Source organism: Lytechinus pictus, chromosome 2 (assembly GCF_037042905.1).
Source record: "Lytechinus pictus isolate F3 Inbred chromosome 2, Lp3.0, whole genome shotgun sequence".
In the NCBI taxonomy this organism is placed as follows: Eukaryota; Metazoa; Echinodermata; class Echinoidea; order Temnopleuroida; family Toxopneustidae; genus Lytechinus; species Lytechinus pictus.
In genome coordinates this window covers 60,058,887-60,081,147 of record NC_087246.1, presented here as the reverse complement: position 1 = coordinate 60,081,147, position 22,261 = coordinate 60,058,887, and the positions used below count along the sequence as shown (strand labels likewise).

Genomic DNA, 22,261 nt, shown 5'->3' with positions numbered 1-22,261 from the left:
GTTTTTAAAATTCTGAAAGGGTACCCCAAATAACTTATTTTGAAGTTTTTGATTCAGGCCTGAAGTCGTGGGCTTGTTTTTTCCCGAAATTCAAACTTGAAATCCTTGCCAATGTAATCACAAGGATTATCCCATTGCTCTACGCCGACGAGTTGCTCGACTCGTTGCCATCTATTTTCTAAATTCAAAATCCAAATATGACTTGTGTGTATTTGAGTTTTGTCAGACGTGTATCAATCAGATATGATTATTTACGTCTGGGACCGACCTTTAACGTCACCATCAGAATATGAATATCGTGTGCATAATTATGTTTAGCAAAATATCTACTTTTATTAGTTATAAATGTAGGACGTCCCTATAAAAATTGGGTTCAGTTGGAACAAGCAAGCGGCTGGGTCATGTCTTAGTTTACGGAACTTCAGGAGGGCAAGGCTCATATCAATCCACTCGGGATTAACATTCTATTAACATCATCCAACAAAATAGGGTAGCATATCTTATGTGAAAGCCCGATTTTACATTATAAACATCAATTGAACTGAAAAAAGTACACAATGTTGCTTATCATTTTTTTATCTTCCAATATTTATTGAACATACGAATCAGACCAAACCAGACCGAACCAGAACAAAGTAGACACAAATACAAATCACAAAAAGAGCGAATATGAGTACTAAACAGATTGTATCTTATTTCAGCCCCCGTTGAATTATATATTATAACTTATGATTTAAAAACAAGTGGAGCGCCTCTGGCAGTCTCACATGCATTACGCGACTCAATATAGCAGCAGTGCTGACTTTGAAAACTACTATGAAATAATTATTAAAAAAAACTCCATTCGTATAATGATACAATACTACGTTCATTGACACTAAGTGAAATTTGACCTTGATCATGTGACCTAAGACTTGTCAGAGATACTTGATTACCCCTACGCCCAGTTATGATGGCAATTCAACAAGTACCCCAACATGGCCAAAGTTCATTGACTTTAATTGACCTTTGACCTTGATCATATGACCTAAAACTCACACGGGATGTTTAATGTTACTTTATTACGCTTAGGTTTAAGTTTCATGAACTAGATCCATAAAATATCAGAGTTATGATGGTAATTCAACATATACCCCTAACATGGCTAAAGTTCATTTACCCTAAATGACCTTTGACCGTGGTCATGTGTCCTAAAACTCAGGCAGGATGATAGTAATACTGTATCACCGTTATGTTCAAGTTTCATAAACTAGATTCATATACTTCTTAAGTTATGATGTCATTTCAAAAACTTAACCTTAGGTTAAGATTTCAATGTTGGCGCTGCCGCCGCCGTCGGAAAAGCGGCGCCTACACGTGCCTATAGTCTCGCTATGCTATGCAGGCGAGACAAAAACCACATAATTTATCATCATTACTGTAATTCATCAAACAACTTATTAATTTAATGACCATAGAGCTGTTTCGTAATATTACCCATACGCGGCAAGACGAACGACTGGGATGATTATGGCAAGCCAAACGTTTCTCAACAGCACCAAATGAATTATCGTTTGGGAATTTTTTTCAGTGCCAATGATATGAAACTGTTACAATTTTTTATTCAATAGAGAAAAATGCAATAATGAATCATAAACGCCCCTATAAATGAAAACCACAGGATAGCTGTAAAGTATAACGTTGTGCCATAGCTTCAGGACAACGATATCGACTGATCCTAAGCTGCAACTCTCGACCTATAAACTCATTACCAAGGAGGTTAAAGAATATTCCATAGTTAATTTATAAAGAGAACGCCAATGAACACGGAATGGCTAACGAATTAAACGTAATTTTGATAAAGTAATTCTCCACCCAGGATGACGTAGGCCAAAGAAATCAATCAAAATGAAGGTATGAGACCTAAAGAGCGAGTCTTGCAATGTAATGTATGAACCAGATTTAAATTCTAATTCTTCAGAAAACCACTTGTTCATTATCGATGAACTATCTCTGAAATATCAGTGGCATCAGACCTACTGATATCAGCGAGTCTTGTAAAGTAATTTACGAACCAGATTTTTAAATTTTTTTTCTTCGGACAAACCACTTGTTCAAATTAAGGCATACTTTCGATGAACTATCTGAAATACAAGTGAAGGTTCAACGACCTTCAACCTCTAATTCAGCCATTAGATGACATTAGTGCTATATGACCAAAGGCAGATTTTTTTCGACCATGAAAAAATACTAATGTTATGGAATTTTCCTTGCTGTAACCATGGACCTTTCAGGTCCATGCTGCAACTGACCGAAGTCGGTGATTTCTTACTTCGGTGTAAGACGCAGTATAACGGAATAAAAATGAATCATAATTGGGTATTTGGGCGGTGCAAAAAATGTTCGATTGTGAACGAAGTGTAAGGGTAATGGGGCGTTCCGAAAAAGTTGAGTAGCAATCGAGTGCAAATCAACTACAACTTTACATTTAATCACAGCATTAGCGATCAAATTTTGACTTACACTTGATGAGGAATTAACCGCAAGTTTTTTGCAATCCCCATACGACATCCAGTTCACTCTTGAATTTCAGTGGAGAAGGGGTTCTATGAATAGATCTATAACATAATACGAATTTTAACGTAAAATGACGAATTACAGCGACAGTTTCGGCAATTTGAGGGTCGAACAAAGAACCTTCCCCATTCAGCAATGTTCCATGATCCGTTTCGAGCATAAGTTTCTTCTCAAAATAACAAACTGGCCATTGGTGGAACCTAAAAAGAAAAGAAAACACAAGAAAACACTTCTTAATATACACCAAATAAAATTAACTGAAATGTGCACTCTACAAAATGGACTGTCACGCTACCAAGCTTTGCTTGTGTGACCACTTAAATCGTTGATTTATGTATGATACATTTCATGATTTATATACAAACTTATTTGCTCATTATCTTGATGTCAAATTTTAGATATGCATTTTCTGGTCCAGATTTTTGTTTATGAAAAATGTTGCAAAAACCAATAAATGAATGAAATGTTCAAGGGGGTTTTCACAATTATTGCTCGTGCGATCGTTTGCAATCATTTGGTCACAATATATTGTTTGCACACAATCGCAACGGTTGTAAGCAGTCACATCACGAATCGTGAAAGGGGCTTTTATCAACATTTGTAATGTTGGAGGAGTGACAACATTTCCAAATGTTATATACTACCTTGTATAAAGCTGAATCCAACAATGGGTCGAACCACTAGTGGTAAATGCAACATTTAGAAAAGGATGTCACTCCTTTAACCTTTCAAATGTTGATTTAACCTGTAACATATCTTTTTGAGAGTGTAGAGATGGAAGAGAATCATAAATAAAATTGGAGATCAAAAGGCATAATTGAGTAATATGTTGTACAGGCAACAAAAAAATCAATAGTCAACAAGGAATAATACATTAATATGTCAATGACATTGAAATTAAAGAACAAATAAGTGTATGTGATCAGATGAGTAGGGAATAACAAGATCAAACTACCAATATAGGAAAACCACATTAATCCATCTAATTGCTTGTCCCGCAACTAAAGGACGTTACAAACAAAAAAATATATACGATAACATGATCGCTAATATTTCTATTGTATTCGAAACATGACACGCTGAAAGATTAGTGATGTTGACAGAAGCTATAGACAATCATTTAGTACATCTACTTTCATAACTCCACGAGTTTCATTCCCTCCTCGTGTCTCCATCTATCAAATTGCACCCGATCCCACAGAAATGTATAATTGAAGTTAATCGGCTAATTTCCACCTTTCCATATTTGGGGGATCGGAGGCGGAATTGGGTGAAAATGTTCATAAAACAGAAATGATTTCGGAATTGGTGGAACGTAATCGAAAGTACACCGTAAGTTTCATGATCTTGGAGCTGCTTATACCGTCAATCAAGATCAAGGAGATAACGTTTCTAAATTCGGCAGGCGCGCGTAATGGGGTCAATGGCACTCCCTTCACGAGCAAGGAAAAGGGAATGAGAGAAAGAAAAACTGAAAGTTCGGATAGTAGATTGGATCGAAAGAGAAATGGACAGAAAGAGAGAGAGGGGAGGAGACTAGATAAAAAAGGAGTTATACAAGTTCAACAAATATTTACAAGCGCTTAATGAAAATCCCTCTTGAAGAGCGCCCTAACTCTCGAAACAACAAACCCCGATCATGAACTTGGAAAGTAAAACCTCGAGAGAAAATAACATTCCCTCATGACAATGCCTTCCAGCCATGAGTACTAGTATAACCATGTAGGTCCATGATATAATTGAGAAAGGGAATTATCTTCTTAAAGGACAAGTCTATCCAAATGAATTTTTTTCAATTTTTACGCATTTGACACCATAAATGAATTATTGAATCACAAGTGACGGTCATGATATGTAGTTGGCAAGAATGGCAATTCTACATATTGAAGGAGGGATCAAACCTTGTTTCTCATTACAATGACGAAAGAACCCCAAGATATTTCATATAACAAAATAATAAGGTTGGATGATGTCATCGGTTCCCCCATTTGCATACCGACCAGGCTGTGCAAACAGGTCAAACTGTTTAGTGAGAAAAAAAAAACTGTCACACAGATTTTAATGATATTTTCAGCATTATACTTACTGATATTCGATTTATTTTATTTTCATTATTTGTTGGGGGGACTTTTCTGCGCCCCGGGAATATGTAGATGATGAGTATTGCGAGGTAGATCCCTCAAGACTTGAAAGTTAACAGACAGCTCGCTTGACAATGTAAAAAATATTCTTAAAATCTCTCAAATGATATAACTTTTTTAATTTGCTGCATGGCGGGGTGAAACACACCCGTAATTTCCCGCTAGCAAAGAATTATATTTGTGCCTTCCGGAATAAAACACTTCATATCATCTTCATGCATAACAGCCCTCCTCACGTTATCTGTCAATTCTATTTCTTCCATTGATTATTACATGTGTATTTATACACACCTGATACTGCCTTTATTTCTATGGGGTATATATCGTTATACTGAATAATACATCTGCACCTGTTGAACGCAACAGGAGTATTAATACCATGTGGCGCTGTTGACCCAATAACAAGGACAAGTAATCTACTCCAAATATATCCATCGAATTTTTATTTTACCCATTTTTTTTATGCGTGTGCGGCAGACCGCAGATAGAGGTATATTTGGAGAAATGACATTTCTAACTTCTATATTTTGATGTCTAGACTAGTCTGTAAAATAGAGTTGGCGAAAAAAAACATACATTTGAAATATGGTTGATGGAATGAATTGGCGATGAGTTGATGAATTTTATTTTACTATCCCTGCTTTTGGAGAGGCAATCTTCCCTCCCTCGAACATGATGGTTAAGTTGAAGTGAAGGTCTTTGTTTATATCAAAACTAATTTATTATCAGGGTGAACTTGTAGGCAAATGTTACCTGCTTCTTGTTAATCTGAAATAGCTTGATATAATATTCTTTTGCCATTTCTGAGTTGGTGAACGTATACTTTATTTCAAAATAACATCCTCTTTTCCAAATCATTTTAGTAATTTCAGCTATCATTTTTCCTACATTATACTCAAATCCTTTCGTTAGCAGGATATCTCACGACAAAGGAAATGTCAGTAAAAGGTAACGTTTTGTATTTCACAAAATATAGACCAAAAGAAAATACAAAATTTAGTTAATAATAATAACAATAATAATAATAGCTGGATTTATTAAACGCTTTTTGCCTGAGGATACAAAGCGCTAATATTATTACCCCGGCTTTAGCCGCGCTGTCATATTATATGCGCTGAAGCATTCAAGGAAATTCTTCCAACCGGGTACCCATTTACCTCACCTGGGTTGCGTGCCGCACAATGTGGGTAAATTTCTTGCTGAAGGAAAACACGCCTTTGCTGGGAATCGAACCCAGAGTCAGACCACGACGCCCCCACATCTGCACATGTAATTGATCAAACCATGAACAAAACTGTCGCACTTTGATAGATGGATGGACAAAATTACTGTTCACAGATAAATAGCTAGAAATTCATATCTTGACTAGAAATACCCGTGTTTGTTGAATAATTCTTTTATTCTATTATATTCAAAACACGATATTTTGTATTCTTTGGGATAGATACTACTGGCTGGCAAACTATTTCGATTGTTGGGGTCAACAAGTCTATACAAAAGAAGTACTTTGATCAAATCGGTGAACGTTAAACCGTGGACAAAAGGCTCGAAGGTATTAAAGGAAGATATGTCTTTTATTGTCCAAGCGCTTCACGCCATCGTTCCACATAACTTCAGTTTTGGGGGGTTTTTCATAAAGGACCAAAAATTTGGAATGCTCTGTCAGAGGAAATGAAATCAAGAAATCAAGTCCTTCATTATACGTTTTAATAAAATAGCAAAAAACTATGGTACTCTTACAAAATTACATGCACTGTATATTATCAGGCTCATTTATATGTTTGTTATGTTGTCTGTTTAGGGTTTGTTAAATGTTCAATTTATCTTGATTTGTATTATCTTGTTTGTATTTTTTTTAAATATGCTCTATTTTCATATGTTCTTGTATACTTAATTGTTTGTATATTGGTAGCAGCATTTGATGAGATTTAAATGTTTATCAAGCTGCCTCCATATTTTATTTTTTATATGTATTTTTACCTTGTCATTGTTTATCATTTTGAATGAAATAAAATTGATTTTTAAAAGATATCATTGAATTTCATTAATTTAGAGCAAATTTTTGCATGAATTAGATAATGTATGTTTTATGAAATGGGACATAATATAGATACACATAAAATATTGCACCTAATATGCAAAAATAAAACAAAGGTCTTATTTCATTTTTATTTAATATTCATGTAATTCTTCACCAGAGCATAATTTTGTTTTCAAAGAAGAAGTGTTTGGGTTGAAATGCAAGTTAGGTATTATTGCATTCAACCTTTTAGGAAATACATCTTTTATAACTGTCAAAATATATACTTGTAAACATGCATGTTAATGCCTTTTCATTATAAATAATAATTGTAACACGAATTGTTCAAATTGTTTATTGCCTCAGGCCAGTTGGTTGCGATTCATGATTTTCTCTTTCCATCCAATTTCTGTATGATCACTTGAACCATTTTTTTTTATTTCCCATCTATTTTAGGGTATCAGTTGAACAGGAAAATACTGTTTTTAGAACAAAATACAAGTATTGATACCTTTTTATCCAAAACTTTGACATTGAATCGCATCGAAAGATACGTGGCGCCAAGTTAAGTACTACCCAACGTTCTCCCCTCAACCGCTCTATATGTGTGAACCAATCTATTGTCATTTGTCTTTCTTTTTTTAAATCTCCTTTTCTCTCGCTGTCTCTCGCCTCCCTCCCCCGATCATTTTAAAAACCATTTTGCTTCATTCAATGCATTATCAATACATTTATTTTTATTTTTTGTATCAATGGAAACCTGGTATTTTAGGAACAGCTACTGGTCTCAAATATAACTGGATCGTGTCATCATCCCTTTGCAGAATAAGAAATACCAAGGATTATATCTGTTGCACTAACTCGTAAACAGAATTTGAAGGAAGAAGAAAGAAGAGATTATAAGACCCGGTAGAGATATCACTCCCGGCAATACACTTCTTACCCAGTATATCTTACAAAGTGGTGAACATGGGGAATGTCGTCACGTTCACAAGTCGGTAACTCACCACTCGGGCGTCTTCTCAGGCAAGATTAATCCCTCTCTGGATATTTAGAAATAGATTGCTATTGTCATGATTGTATTATCATCATTTATCTAAAAATAAAATTGACGATGAATAGCTGTCAGTGACGCCTAATTCCTCAGTCACATTTGCTCTACGGCGGCCGTCCGGCGAGTCGAAAACAGCCATTTTATCTAATTTTATTCAAACCATCCATTTTGGACTCGCTGTACACCGCAGTAGGGGAAATGTGACTGAAGCATTAATGTAATCACCTCGAAATATGGGACAATGGTATAGTTGATATCAAGTTCAACAAACTAATGATTACTTTCTAGCTGCTGGGACATAAATGTCGTAAAAAACATACACTGTACCTAAATGACGAATGTGGGAAAAATAAGCGAAACTTTAAAATGTCATAACTTTCTTATTTAACATCCGATTTTGATGAAATTTTCAGCGTTATTATGGTTTCATTTTTCTCTATTCATTCATATCAACGTTTTCTGGGGTAGGCTTGACCTTTTAAGAGTGAAGAAAATCAGAAATTTGGTGAAACGGATGGGAAAGAAGAGTTACAGCTATATCATCATCCCTAATCAGACTTTGTAAATCTCCGACTGGCAATTTGGTGAGTAGATTAGGGCAATTGGTAGGGACTACTCTTTCATTTATCCTGTAATAAATTATAAGGATTTTTTATACCCCCCTCTTTTCCCGTGGTGCAATAATCGAATAAAAAATAGATAGCATATTGGAATAAGTTCTCATAATAGAAAGGAGGTTGACAAACGAAACACTTAAGTTTGAAAGACGAAACGGAGGACAGTGGATTAAGGTAGACGAGTGAAAAAGGGAAGAATGAAGGAGATAGTTGGAGAAAAAATGAAAACAGGCTGGACAAAGAGTGGAGAAATATGGATAAGGAAATCTGGAGGTATTTAATTTCTAATTTGAGGACGAGAAGATGAACCGCGATCTTCCAACAATTCTTTCCTCACCACATTCCGTGACAGCAACGTCCACACACAGGCAAACTGATGCGGCCCCTGGAAGACATGAGGGAAACCGAGGTGCGCCCATCTAGCGCCACTTGGTTGTCTGACCAAGAAATTGATCTTCGATTGGCAAACCAACAGGCACATCCTCTGACTGAAGATACTTCTCAATAATGAGACTCATTTAGAAACAAAATCGCCAGGGTCATGCTCTAAAACTGAACCATTTCTAACTACTTCAACGCCATAGAAGAATATTTCCTTTTATTAACTTAAAGATACATTTTTACCCCCCCCCCTTGCGCATCATAAGTCATTAAAGGGGTGCTCCGGGCTGAAAATATTTATATCTAAATAAAGAGTAAAAATCACTGAGCAATATGCTCAAAACTTCATCAAAATCGGATAACAAATAACGAAGTTATTGAATTTTAAATTTTAGCAATATTTTGTGAAAATAGTTATATGCACGTCATCATAATATTCATTAGGTGGGCTTATGATGCCACATCCCCACTTTCCTATTTATTATGTTATTACATGAAATCAAAATTGTTTCATTTTTTTCCTACATTTGTGAACAATGTGTCATACATGTGTGAATAATTATGTCTCACTTATAATGAAAATAAGTTACAGCAATGAATATCTTATGAAATAAATCAGTTGTCAATCCATTTTTTAAGTTCTTGGTAGAAAAAGTTGAATAAACATAATTTCATATAATAAAATGCAAAAGAATAAATGGGGATATGACATAATCAATTTGCTCATTGAACATTCATGAAGACATGCCTAGAACTGTTTCACCGGAATAATGCAATAATTTTGTTATTCCCTGTCCGATTTTGATCAAATTTTTAGTGTTTTGTTTGTCTGATATTTCTTTATTTATATCAAATTATTTTCAGCCCGGAGCATCCCTTTAAAGTAGCACATAAGGCTCGTGCCCCCTCCCCACTTAAATATTATGCTCTAACTACACACTCTTGTCCTTGACTGTCAGATTTGGTGAGTTTCCAAAAGACCTTGGGGAGTTTTTCGTTCCCCGACGCACGACGGATTCAAGAACACAGTAAATACCCGTCAAAATGACAAAGCACAGCTGAAAGCTCTTAGTCGAAAATTTGTGAACTGGAACTGCATCTTCGTCCTCAGTTTCAGAGCTGACGAAAAATGGAAAATATGTTGTTTGTCCAGATCCCAGGACTGTTTTGATTCCCAAAATTTCTGCATGGACTTCTTGGTTGCTCATTATTTTGTCATGAGGGGCATTTGACAAATATAATTTATGTTCTTGAATCCGCCAAGCATTGTGGAAGCGAGTCGGCGATCACGGCGACTGGGGAGATTGGTTTGCACTATAATGAGACACGTATTCATAAACAAGTCTTTCACAAACTGTAGAAATTAACAAAAAAGTGAGGTGTGGTCATCCATGAAGGGTCATGATTGGATGAAATGGTGCCGCGACCGGCCTACCAATCGTTTTGAATGTAATTATTAATTTCTTTGAAGTAGTTCTCACATGCCAGCACACTATTATCATTGACGTAATTTTCTTCAAACCGTTCTCCGAATTAATAGAGGTAGGAAATTACCCTTTAAAAAATCATCTCCATAATATCGATCCCTTTAAGATTCTACCGCATTGAAATCTCGAGTTGCCGGTAGAAATGTTCTCCTTTATTAATTTTTTGTTATTATTTCATGAAGCTGCTTTTCTTGCATAGAGTCAAAATAATCAGTGTAACCGGACGAAATCATTTTTGGAATAAAGAAAGATCTGCAAACACACAACAAGGGTTTTGTTTTCACACACAGGACCATCAAAGTTGGCTTATTTACCTGAACTTCATACATACTGCCCGGTATGATGTCATGTTCGTTTACACCTCCAAGTCTCCATCGAGGGCAGGCGGCGGATAAACCGCGGATATGGATACTCTTGGTCCCCGGTAGACTCCTGGGAAGCATACAGGGTCGTGACGTCATTGTGACGGAAAGTCGGTCTCCCACTTCCAATGGACGGATTCACTCCCCAAGGTCAGACGAGGCACTTGTCGAATCTAAGGAACAAACAAAGACATGACAATGGAAGTTAATTTCATTAGACAGTATCATGTCAATGAACCTCGAGATCGGTGATACGTCACGTGAAAGTATGACGTCATAAAGGACGGAGTTGTGTCATAAACCTGTCAAAGAACGATAAACCAGTCAAAATAAAAAAGAATAAAACTGCGATAATGAATGAAGTTATTATGCAACCGAAGTTGACATTAGTCACATGCGCAACTAGTGGGTAAGGTGCAGGGTACGATATACTTGGCATTTACAGTAATATTGAATGAAAGTAAAGTAACATAATTTGTACAAAATTCGTCATGAACGTTATATTTTTCATCAAAAAGTACGTACTCTAATTTGCTTTCCATATATTGAGTATGAATAAAGAATGCGTAATAAAGCCTTGTTCAAGCAGCGGTGGTCGCCGGCATCGAACCGTGGACTTTCGTGTGTCGAGATATCACGCACATTGGACCACGGGGCAAAGGCACCTTGTTATCGATATTTTAGGGTACAATGCCCAGTACTCGGATCCGGGACTCGGATAAAAACAGTGTACTTTTAGGGATTACGGGCTGGCATGCTCTCGTACCATAAACCATGCTCTATCTGCATGCATGCGTTCGGAGATCGACGGATTCTCCCCGGCAAAGCAAAACACCCATGAACGTGAACTAACGCGACTGTTTGTTATATAGCCTATAGGAACACGGCACTTCTTCCATTTCCGCACAGTCGTATGTTGTTTTATTAAATCTATTATGATTTTTTGAACAAATCAACTCATTTGAACCAAAATCAGGAGCAGAGCTGTGGGCACGTACATGCCCCCTTATGACCTACAATAAAAAGTGACCGATTCTAAAGACAGTGACGATCCACCATTTTTGCCTGATTTTTTTTTTTTAGTTGACCGATTTTTTTTCCTTGACTGTCAAATTGTTCCCTCCCAAATCTAAAAATCCTTCATCAGTCACTGTGTTGTTAGATCGGCAACTCATCTGTCTTTTCAAATAAAAGTTGATATCACTGTCGGCTGAAAACAGAAATCTTGAGCATTTCAAATACTCGAGAAAGCCCCCCCCCCCCAAAAAAAAAAAAAAAAAAAAAAAAAAACTCAACGATACAAAAAATACGCCACATAAAAATAACACAAATAAGACGGAATTTCTCGTCGATAAGTGAAAATGGTATGATTTCCAATATACATGTACAAGGTGGACTAATTCAACGAAGGATGATACGATCTCTTCACTCTTCTTTTTTTTATATTCACAAGAACACGATGTAAAGGCAAAGTCAGAGAAATAAAATATGGTATGATATCAAGGAATATTTTCTTCAAAATATTGGAAGCAGAGAACACTAGTGACAGACGGAGGGAACTTGTTGTTCTTCAGAATAAACATAGTGAGTGATGAGGGACACAGCTCAATCGTAATCCATCAGAAATCCACCTATTTACTCCATCTTGGCCCCAGGAATTCCCCCTGGAGAGTCCACCTCCGCTGGCGACGTGCTGCCACATCCGTCGACGGCAGCCACATGTTGTAGAATTCGATTACATTTTGTAGCATTTAATGTGTTGGATGATAGGAGATTGCCCTAAGCGTATGTATCAAGAGTCCGCCAGCAAGGCTGGTAGGTTCACATCAAACCCTGATCCGCAATTTATAGGATAGTCTTCGCGACACAGACCGAATGGTTCATGTCACAATGATATATCGCATGCGTCATGTGACGAATCAAATCCGTGTTTTTCCAATAGTACGAATAACTATAACATTTAATGTGTGGGAAGGATTTTTGGAATGATCTCACTATAACACACATTAAATCACAAATGACCAACGAACGCCAAAGCCCTGATTTTCTTTTTTAAATCAAAGTTATATGGATATAGAAATCTCCAGGTGTACTGCACTACACCACATTTTGTCAATTTCAATTAATATTTTCTCGTAAATATAATAATTTTCTGATTAATCTAGAGACTTAAAGGGGGGAAGTCCGTTGTAAACATATTTTCACAAAGTCAAAGAAAATCAAAGAGCTTTATATTCAAGATTCAGGCTATTTCTGCATACCAAATACATGATATTGTGCAAATAATTATTCCCTCTATAGTGTGTATGATTATGTCAGGAGTTTCATTCCTTACTTCTTTAAGCAAAAACTCAATGCAGGATATTCCTGACCTGTATGGGATCGAGATGATAAAATAATCGGTCATTTTTTTATGGTATGGCGCCTGAATGTATACATAGCATTTGCTCCGTTGAAAATTGATCAGAACATTATTCCTAACGATAGAACTAATCAATGTAATACCATACCAACAGAATTCTATAAAAGACACAAACACGATAAAAAAAAATCAACAAAACTATCGTAACCAAGACAAACCCAACCATCCTAATATCATCAGAAGGCACAAACACAAGGCGGGTAACCACATTTGGACACGAAAGTACAGTGATCAAGATTTCACATGGGACGGAAGAGATTTCAAAGGTTTTAAAAAGTAACAAAATGTCTCGGCAAAATGGCGTATCATTGGACTTATGATTATCTAACATATATGTCTATGCATATATTAGCAGGATTAGCAGCCCACAAATCGGAGGCCATAGCTTCCCATTCAGAGAGGTGGCGACAAATAGAGGTTGTCTCTTGCTTCGCCTCTGCATACAATTGTGAATCTACCACCAGCCTTGCACACTTAACAATGAACTTACAAAAGAATAGTGTTCTAAATGAAGGTCCGGGATATTCCTTGAACTAAGACAACCTGTATGCAAACATGCTATGGATCACCCAAAATGACATAAGCTGCCCAACAGGTGTGCACAACATCTCCACAAAATGAAAAAAACGACCACACTCACATTTTCCCACGAATATCTATCTAATTTTGGATGGAACACGTTAAAAAACCACAAGGCACGAATGTTTCCACGTTGAGAGAGCTTTGCGGAAGAATACATTTAGATCTCGTTCATGGCCAGATGAAAACAATACTGGAAGAAGCATCTCCAGCATGTCCTGGTTTCCCGTTTCCCGTTTGATTACTACCCCATGGGTAAGACATGGGGGTTTATTTCTAGATCTAGAGTCGATAGTGATTTAGGCAAATTAGGCTGGTTTTCTGTGTAAAGTTGTCAAAACAGATAATTTTGTAAATTTTGATTCTGTAGACCTGCTATTAAGAGATTTGATTTAAAGATAATGATACAAAAGGAAATGAAAAGAACGTACATTAATAAGGAGGGCAATGATTATATGTAACCAGGACCACCACCGGGCACCTATGAACCCCGGAACACAGCCGGACAAACCAACTGACCGTATTTTACCACGTACCTACACGTAATCTGCCGTAACACCATGCACTGAGCACATTCGTTGATCATCAGAGATATGATTGACGAACAGCCTCATGTATAAAAAAAATGTAGTCATTGTCATACCATGAATTGAGGTGAAGGATGGGGTGGGTAATGGTAACTCGTCTTGATCCAGGTGTTTCCTCCGCATCTACATTCACGATTGACATGATTGATACCATCTGAAATGGTTTCAGGGTGTTAGAGGATGTAAAGCAAAATTATAAATGGAATTATTAGTTTAATCATGGACCTACTACATGGTTTAATCATGAATCAAGCAGTCCGGCCTCAACCAATCCTATAACGCGTATCCGGTCGTAGCCGAGAACCCGATTAAAACCACTGCTTTGCTCAATATAACCTCCATAAGCAAGAATACCATCGGGCATGGTCAAGCAAGTAACTTACCACCAGCTCAGTAGTCCATGGGCCAGGCCCAAGGCCTGTTTTCTTTCCCAGCTTTTGAATTATGGGGTCCACACCTAGGAAGAACCTACATAAGAGCTAGATATGATGGAAATAATTATGTATCTGAACCTAAAATGACCTGTCCCCACGTTAAAAAATTGCACGATAATTAAAAATGGCAGAAAACAAAGAAAAGGTTACAAATTCGGTTGCTATGGGAATTTCCCCCTAGCAACGATATAAAATGGATAACATTTATTCCATTTATTTAAAGCCGACATGATTCCAGGCTCGAAACGAACGTGTTACCAAGTTTAAGTCATTGATGCTATACCATATCATATTTGAATAAATCGAAGTCCTGTATTTATATTCATGATGTTCATAGTGGAGAAGGAACATTAATGTTCAATGTTTTGCAGATCCCGCTAGTACAGGAGTGTCACAACTAAAATCGATTTTCCGGGTATAAAAACTCATCGGTTCAAGTTGGAGTCGTAATCTTGCTGCTCAAGCCCTGCACAGAACATTGTCTATTGCTGCATATTAATAATCCAAAGCAACCTCCCCAAAATATCGAGAACGATCGATATGCGCCTGAATATCAATTGATAAGAGGGATACTACACTAAAAACATTTTGTTATCAGAAGTAAAATAATAATGCAAAATATTGCTCTCCTTAACAATACTTTGGCCGAAAAATGTCCTTCGAATGATGTAAAATATCATTGACCCCCCCCCCCCCAACTCACTGATTCATTCGTCTCTGCAGAATCACTTACACCGCATGCGGAGACACTTAAAATTTAAAAATATTTTTGACGCGAATGAGGTATGGATTATCAATTCCAATTTCTAGTTCAAGGTTAAGACATAGTGATAAAGGAGACGCGAAGGACATTGTAACATAATTGGACGACGGGCAAGCAATGTTCAAGAGCAAGGCATAGATGTGGTATAACGAACACCCAAAGATATCGCCTTCATTTCATAAGGGAGTCAATTTCATCCCAATATGAAGTCAGCAGTAGGGCCTATAGGGGAGATGGAAATGGTGTCATGACCGATAAGTGTGCAGTACATCCGCCTTCATATCTCATTTCGTTTTTCCCATCCATGATTGGATCTCCCATCTCGTGAATTTTTGTACAAAAGCTTATACTTTACAAGATAAAAGATTGCATGCTGTGATTTGGCCGATGTTTGCCCAAAAGTGGACAGCACGACTCCCTTCCCCAGCCCCTTTCATGATCTGATGATTCCCCCATCTTCCTTGATGTACAGTCCAGTCGGACAGACTGAAGAGAGAAGGTAGAAGAGATATAGGACGTGACAAATCAAACGAGCCGAAACATAAGTGGAGGAGTACTTGTAACTCAATTATTGCATTCAATTCCATTTTGAACCCCATCCTGAACGACGAACAATGGGATGAACCCCATCGGTCTTTTATTTTAAGAGGGCGTGGCAGAATGGGGTGCGATCCTTTCGCAACCATCACATCAACTTGACTCAGGTTCGGTTTCCAGGTCAGCTCGCAGCCAGATCCCAGGGTGTAGCGTGGCAAGTCATGCCGTGCATTACAGTGAGCCTATATAACCATGGCCTCTAACGTGATGCGGTATACCACCTGTCCTTCCGACCCCTTTACTCTAAATACCCGCAGGTTGCCCGAGGTCAATCGCAAGTCAACAACTCATAATCCCATCCCAATCGGATACGCCTATTTTGATAATCACAAATCGAAAATGAAATGTTAATTTTTTTCTCCAGAATGTTCATGATCATGTTCCCTGATCTCGTCGCTCGACCTCTGTGAAGTCACTGAAATGTGCGCAATGTTACAACATGTTACACTCACACTGGATCTCAACAGCTAAAGTCCTAACTGTTCCTGATCCTGGTTCCTCACCCAGAAGGCAACATTTCGATTAAGAAATCTTACAGCGCTCCTATAATACCCCAGCTAAGCCAGTCTACCGATTCCGGTGCTCACAGCTTTTAGAGGAATTACTTCCTGCCGGTACCCATTTACCTCACATGGGTTGAGTGCAGCACAATGTAGGTAAATTTCTTGCTGAAGGAAAACATGACCTGGCTGGGAATCGAAATCATGTCCCTCAGATTGAAAGAGCAGAGCGTTAACCACTAGACCACTACACCCCCATTATAAAGAAACCAATATATAAGAATAAGAGAAGACGAGAAAGAAAGTGTGTTAATCACGGAGACGACAGGGAAGAAGGGACATCAACGACACATCTTGCAAGTTCAGGAGTGTCTCAAGTCGGAACTCGGCCTGCACATTTTGACAGTTTATGATAGATGAATGGTTGTTCAAGTATTTATATAAGATATGTCGTGTGTTCAGTGACCTCCCTCCAACTCTCGAGTGGATGTTATTCGGGTGAATGTTTGTTTTCATGTTATAGGAACATGACTTGATATTTCTTTGTTCCATTTCTTAAAACTCCTTAGTTCCATACGATGAAAGTAGACCGCATGTACAATAACCGAACGGGTGTGTCCAGGGGTTGCGCGACAGAGGGGGCACGGGCGGTCACTCCTAATGACTTTTCAAGTCGAAATAAAAGGAGAACATAAGGAGGGGGGAAGGGAAAAACAAGGAAAAAACAACACTGAACAAGGAATGTTCAATTGAGAAACTATGACGCCACTTTAAGTCCCCTCCCCGCTCCCCGTAGCGAAATATCCTGGGACCGCCTGGGGAAGAGGATAGTCGATCAAGGGGAAAATAACGATTACCAACATTATTGTAGCAAAATTGCATGATCATTGCTCAATCTTTTAAACTAAAAATAATCATCATAATACTTAACTATCGCTTCCAATGATGAGACTATATTTGGTCGAATATTTCATCATAAAACTCTTCTTACTTTTTACAAGATTATATAGGCTTATTTGATTGTTATAGAGATTATACCTTTCTTTAAAATCTTCTAAAATGTCTCTTATCATCCCACAGTAAGGGGTCGCGATTGATAGTGGGGCTGATTTTTACAATTCATTCCTCAATACAATCAATGATATTAATCAGCCACACGATCAATTGTTAAGCTTTACGTTATGGGCCCAGGTGCACATTTAAAAGTCCAAGTTCTGATCAGGCCTCTATGTTTCAATCAACCTTTTTAGAAAAAAAAATCACTATTTCGTTATTTCAAACACAAGTAAAATTATGGACCATTCTATTGAGACCAAAAACCCGTATTATTACATTACAAATACAAGTCCTATATAATGTCATGTAATTTTCCGTATCATAAATTTGAATTTTACCATCATACCCATTCAAAAACAGGGAATGAATGTTCATATTAATATAACAGCCCCCCCCCCCCCCTTCCTTCTCTTCTCTGACCAATCGAATACATCCTAAAGTTTAAACCATGGTGGAAATCATCCATGCTGAAACAACCAATGACCCAATAAGTTTTCGGTACGGTCCCATTCGGTCAAGAAAAAAAAAATTATGATGTAGGGCCTACATCATTCGTTTTGTGAGTTCTGGGAGAGATGATCCTCTAACTTGTCTCTTCATAACTCATTCAATCCTTGTAAAATGGTGCTTTATATTGTTACAGTATGCTACTCCCACGCCATTGAAATAACGATGTCGTCCTGTGTTCGTTGAATACACTTGGGGCTTGTTAATAAGAATAGTTGATACGAGTGATAGATTGGGGCATTGTGCAGCTATTCAGTTGTGTACCAATTTCTATGTTTAAAAAATGCCATCAAAACCAGGTTGGCCTCGTGAAAAAAAACTTCTAAGGAGATCTTGAAAGGAAGATGCTGAGTGCCCCGTTCTGCTCCCAGAACTGACAAGTAAATCTTTCGATTGATGGTTACGACTTGGGATCATCGCAGAACATTTTCATATATGAAACATCCCTTTCCTTTCACCATGTTCACTGCAAACAAATATTTTGCGGAGTTTCATCTGATTTAACCCTCCCCAACGTGATATTTTAGTTTCATTTTTTATTTTCTTCATACCGCACAACGGCTAATCTCGAACCTTTCAGAAAGAAAACTTGGGTAAAAACCTGATAGATTTAATTTCATACCACTGTAAAAAAATATTGGGTAAATTTTTTACTACCACGAGGGTAATTATTATGTCCAACCAATTTTGGGCAGTATTTTACCCAATGTGGGAAGCATATTATCCAGTTAGGTTAGGCATTTGATACTATCGATCATGATATATTATTGTACAAGCTTGGGCATTATGGTGTCCGTGGGGTAGCCTTAAGTTGGTTCAAAAACTACTTAAAGAATAGATGTCCGTATGTAATGATTAACTGATTAATGGAGTTAAATCACAATCTAAGGAGGTTAAATGTGGTGTACCCCAAGGCTCGGTTCTGGGTCCATTATTGTTCTTGATTTATGTTAATGACATTATAAATTCATCAAAATTGTTTACCTATTCACTATTCGCAGATGATACTTGCTTACTTTCCCATCACAAAGATATGCATACTCTTATATTCTCAACTTACAATGAAATTAATAATATATTTTGAATGGTTTTGCTGTAACAAGCTTTTATTAAATGCTAGTAAAACTCAATATGTTGTCTTTAGAACAAGGGGTAAAAGAGTCCCTAAAGATACTAACCCATTATCAATCGGTGGCCATCAGATCAATCAAAGTCAAGGTGTAAGGTTTCTGGGAGTTGTAGTTGATGATCATTTAACATGAAAAAATCTCCTCAGATAATTTTTTTTAATGTTTGTACTAAGGTATCAAGGAGTGTTGGTGCCATTTATAAGTTACGTTTCTCTCTACCTCAGCAGACCTTAGTAACTCTTTACAATGGTATTATTATAGAACACTTAAATTATTGTAATGTTGCATGGGGAAATACATATAGGAACCATTTAAACAAACTGCTATTCTTCAGAAGAAAGTTATGAGGCTTATAACATATTCGAATTACAGATGTCCAAGTATTCCTTTATTTCTGCAATTGAAGATTTTGCCTCTTGATGATTTAGTCTCCTTCAATTGTTTGATATTTATGTACAAATCACAATCCTCTCAAAACTGTTCACTTTTAAAAGATGCATTTGTTATTAACTCGAATGTCCATTTGTACAATACACGGCAGAAAAATCTTATCCACCAACCACTTGCAAGAACAAATACTGCTTTGAATTCTTTTGCGATAGTTTGTATAAAAGAATGGAATAAGTTACCACAAAACTTTAGATCCAGTCCAATACTGCCCATATTCAAAAATTCATGTCGAAAATATTTATTTGAAAGATTACAAAATATCTTAAATTGAATCTTGATAAACCATAATGTGTGCGTGTGTATGTGTGTGTGAGCGTGGATTTTTGTATGTATTTTTCTTACTCTCTAGATTATCATTGTATATATTTTTCATCTCATTCTTGCTGTAATGTTCTATATAAGGGGCCCCTCTCACAAGCTCTGCTTCTATGGGGTCCCAAACCTATCATGTTTTCTCATTTTTTTTTTGTTAAACTGTGTAATATGTCTCTTGTTTTGATTGGTTTAAATAAACTTGAACTTGAACTTGAAATAAGCAGCAATTATTTTAGAATGGGCAAAATGTTCGTCACATTGGATAAATAAAAATGCCCCAAAAGAAATGCCCAACGCTGGTTGGACACATTATTACCCTCATGGAGCATTTATACCAAACATTTTTCAGAGTGTGCGACAGCGCAGATTTGTGAGGACATTATGACAGTCGCAAACTCTTGAACTGACATTTTTTGCAAGTATGCAAACAAAAATGAATAAAACATTTATATTTTTAGATCTCGAATTCTATATTTATCCCCTTACTATAGGCCCAAAAATCCTTTTCAGTCAACTGTCATAATAGAACAGAAAATGCTGCCTAATATTTGCACATTCTTCTTGCATTTGTATTCAAAGTTTGTGAACTAGTTTTACATTCATCGAAACACACAAAATCATTTCATTTATGATTTTATTAATACAAGCCAATTCATTGTATTTGCGATATTCCCTCTATTTTTTCAAAATTTACAAGGTCACAAATTCGTATCTCGTAAATTAAGTAGCATTAATTTTTAAAATTTTCCACTGTTCGGGTTTCTTATCACGAGGTGCCGTGGACAGTGGTCTAACTATATGCACTTAATCCCGGGGCATGCTTCCATGCTTCTTTACTGTACATCAAATAATATACAAATGATAAAGTAACTGATGCCAATGTGTGCACACGTGTTTTAGTATTTTCCGGGAGTATTTGTTTGAAAATACATGTATATTATGCGATTAAAATGTTGATGCATCTCGACGATGTTATAATTATGGAGATATTACGAAAACAGATGAAACTGTTTCAATCGTTTTGTTATCATTAGATGATTTCAACAAAGGTTCTTGCTTTCTCTTTTTTTAAATGCCTGGTTTACGCTAGAGGGGACATGCGTTATGGTCTGAGATATTAACGTCGTCACCACTTACGACGTCACCACTTAAACGAAATTTTCTCTAGCCCTGGAAAGAGCTCGTGAGAGGACAGCAAAATCCATCGCAAACAACATCATCAGTCAATTGATTTATATCAAAAGTGAACTCTTCCTACCTCGAGGCCACATTCGTCCGTTCATTCATATTTTTTCACCATTCAATGAAATTGCAATAAATTGGACACCACAGCTAGGCTTGCTCTAGGGGTATATCCGAGGTAGTATACCTTGAAATTGAAATAGACAAGCCAATATTGTTGCAATTGACCGTGTCTTGAAAAAAAAGTCGTCGAGCCTATGTCTACATGTAGTATTATCTGTTGATAAATCTCATCAATAAGTATGTGAGCTTTGTCACATCGACCGATACCAAATATGTTAGTTCATGTCATAGTAGACATTTTAATTGCATAGCTGCGGAACTATACAATTTCAAAATGAAAATTCAGATACACCTTATCTTATTATTGTTGACCAGTATAGTTAAAAATAAGCAATTATATTTCATCATTCAGTTGTATCATCAACTTGATATTTCCGGGATAATCGTACGGTGGCATAATACTTATGCACGGTTTGTATTTGAACCGAAATTATTCGGCTTAAAACTATATTTTTTATGTAAAATGCCAAAATGTAAGATCTATCATGTAACTCAAAAATTTAGAAATGCTGCATCTGCCCACAACAATATGGTATAGGAATATTAACATGACCGCAACTTTTATTTGCCTGATTTTGTACATTGCAACATTACATTGCAACAGTGAATCATTATGTATAGGACAAGTCCACCCCAACAAAAAGTTTATTTGAATAAAAAGAGAAAAATCCAACAAGCATAACTCTGAAATTTTCATCAAAATCGGATGTAAAATAAGAATGTTATGACATGTTAAAAGTTTCGCTTAATTTCACAAAACAGTTACTTCCTGGTCGGTATGCAAATGAGCATACTGATGACGTCATCAACTATTTACATTTTGTATTTTATTATATGAAATATGAACAAGTTTGATTTTGTCCTCATTGTCATGTGAAACAAAATTTTATTCCTCCATAAACATGTGAAATTACCATTATTTCAACATTTTATGGTTAAGTGAAGTTTGTCCCTAGTGTCAAATCTGTAAAAATTGAAATATTGTATAATTCAAACAA

The 22,261-nt window shown here is 36.6% G+C and overlaps 1 long non-coding RNA gene across 4 annotated transcripts; it reads right to left on the bottom strand.

Annotated features, from left to right (window-relative positions):
• Positions 1 to 50: 50 nt before the first annotated feature.
• Positions 51 to 13,764, bottom strand: LOC135153168 (uncharacterized). Of its 4 annotated transcripts, none has more exons than XR_010292687.1 (3): positions 13,681 to 13,764; positions 10,571 to 10,791; positions 51 to 2,756 (listed from the first exon to the last, which is right to left on the bottom strand). It is a non-coding gene; the product is annotated as an uncharacterized LOC135153168 (long non-coding RNA). The 4 variants fall into 4 exon arrangements; XR_010292686.1 differs by having other exon boundaries at positions 13,531 to 13,754; XR_010292688.1 differs by lacking the exon at positions 13,681 to 13,764 and adding an exon at positions 12,001 to 12,113.
• Positions 13,765 to 22,261: the final 8,497 nt, after the last annotated feature.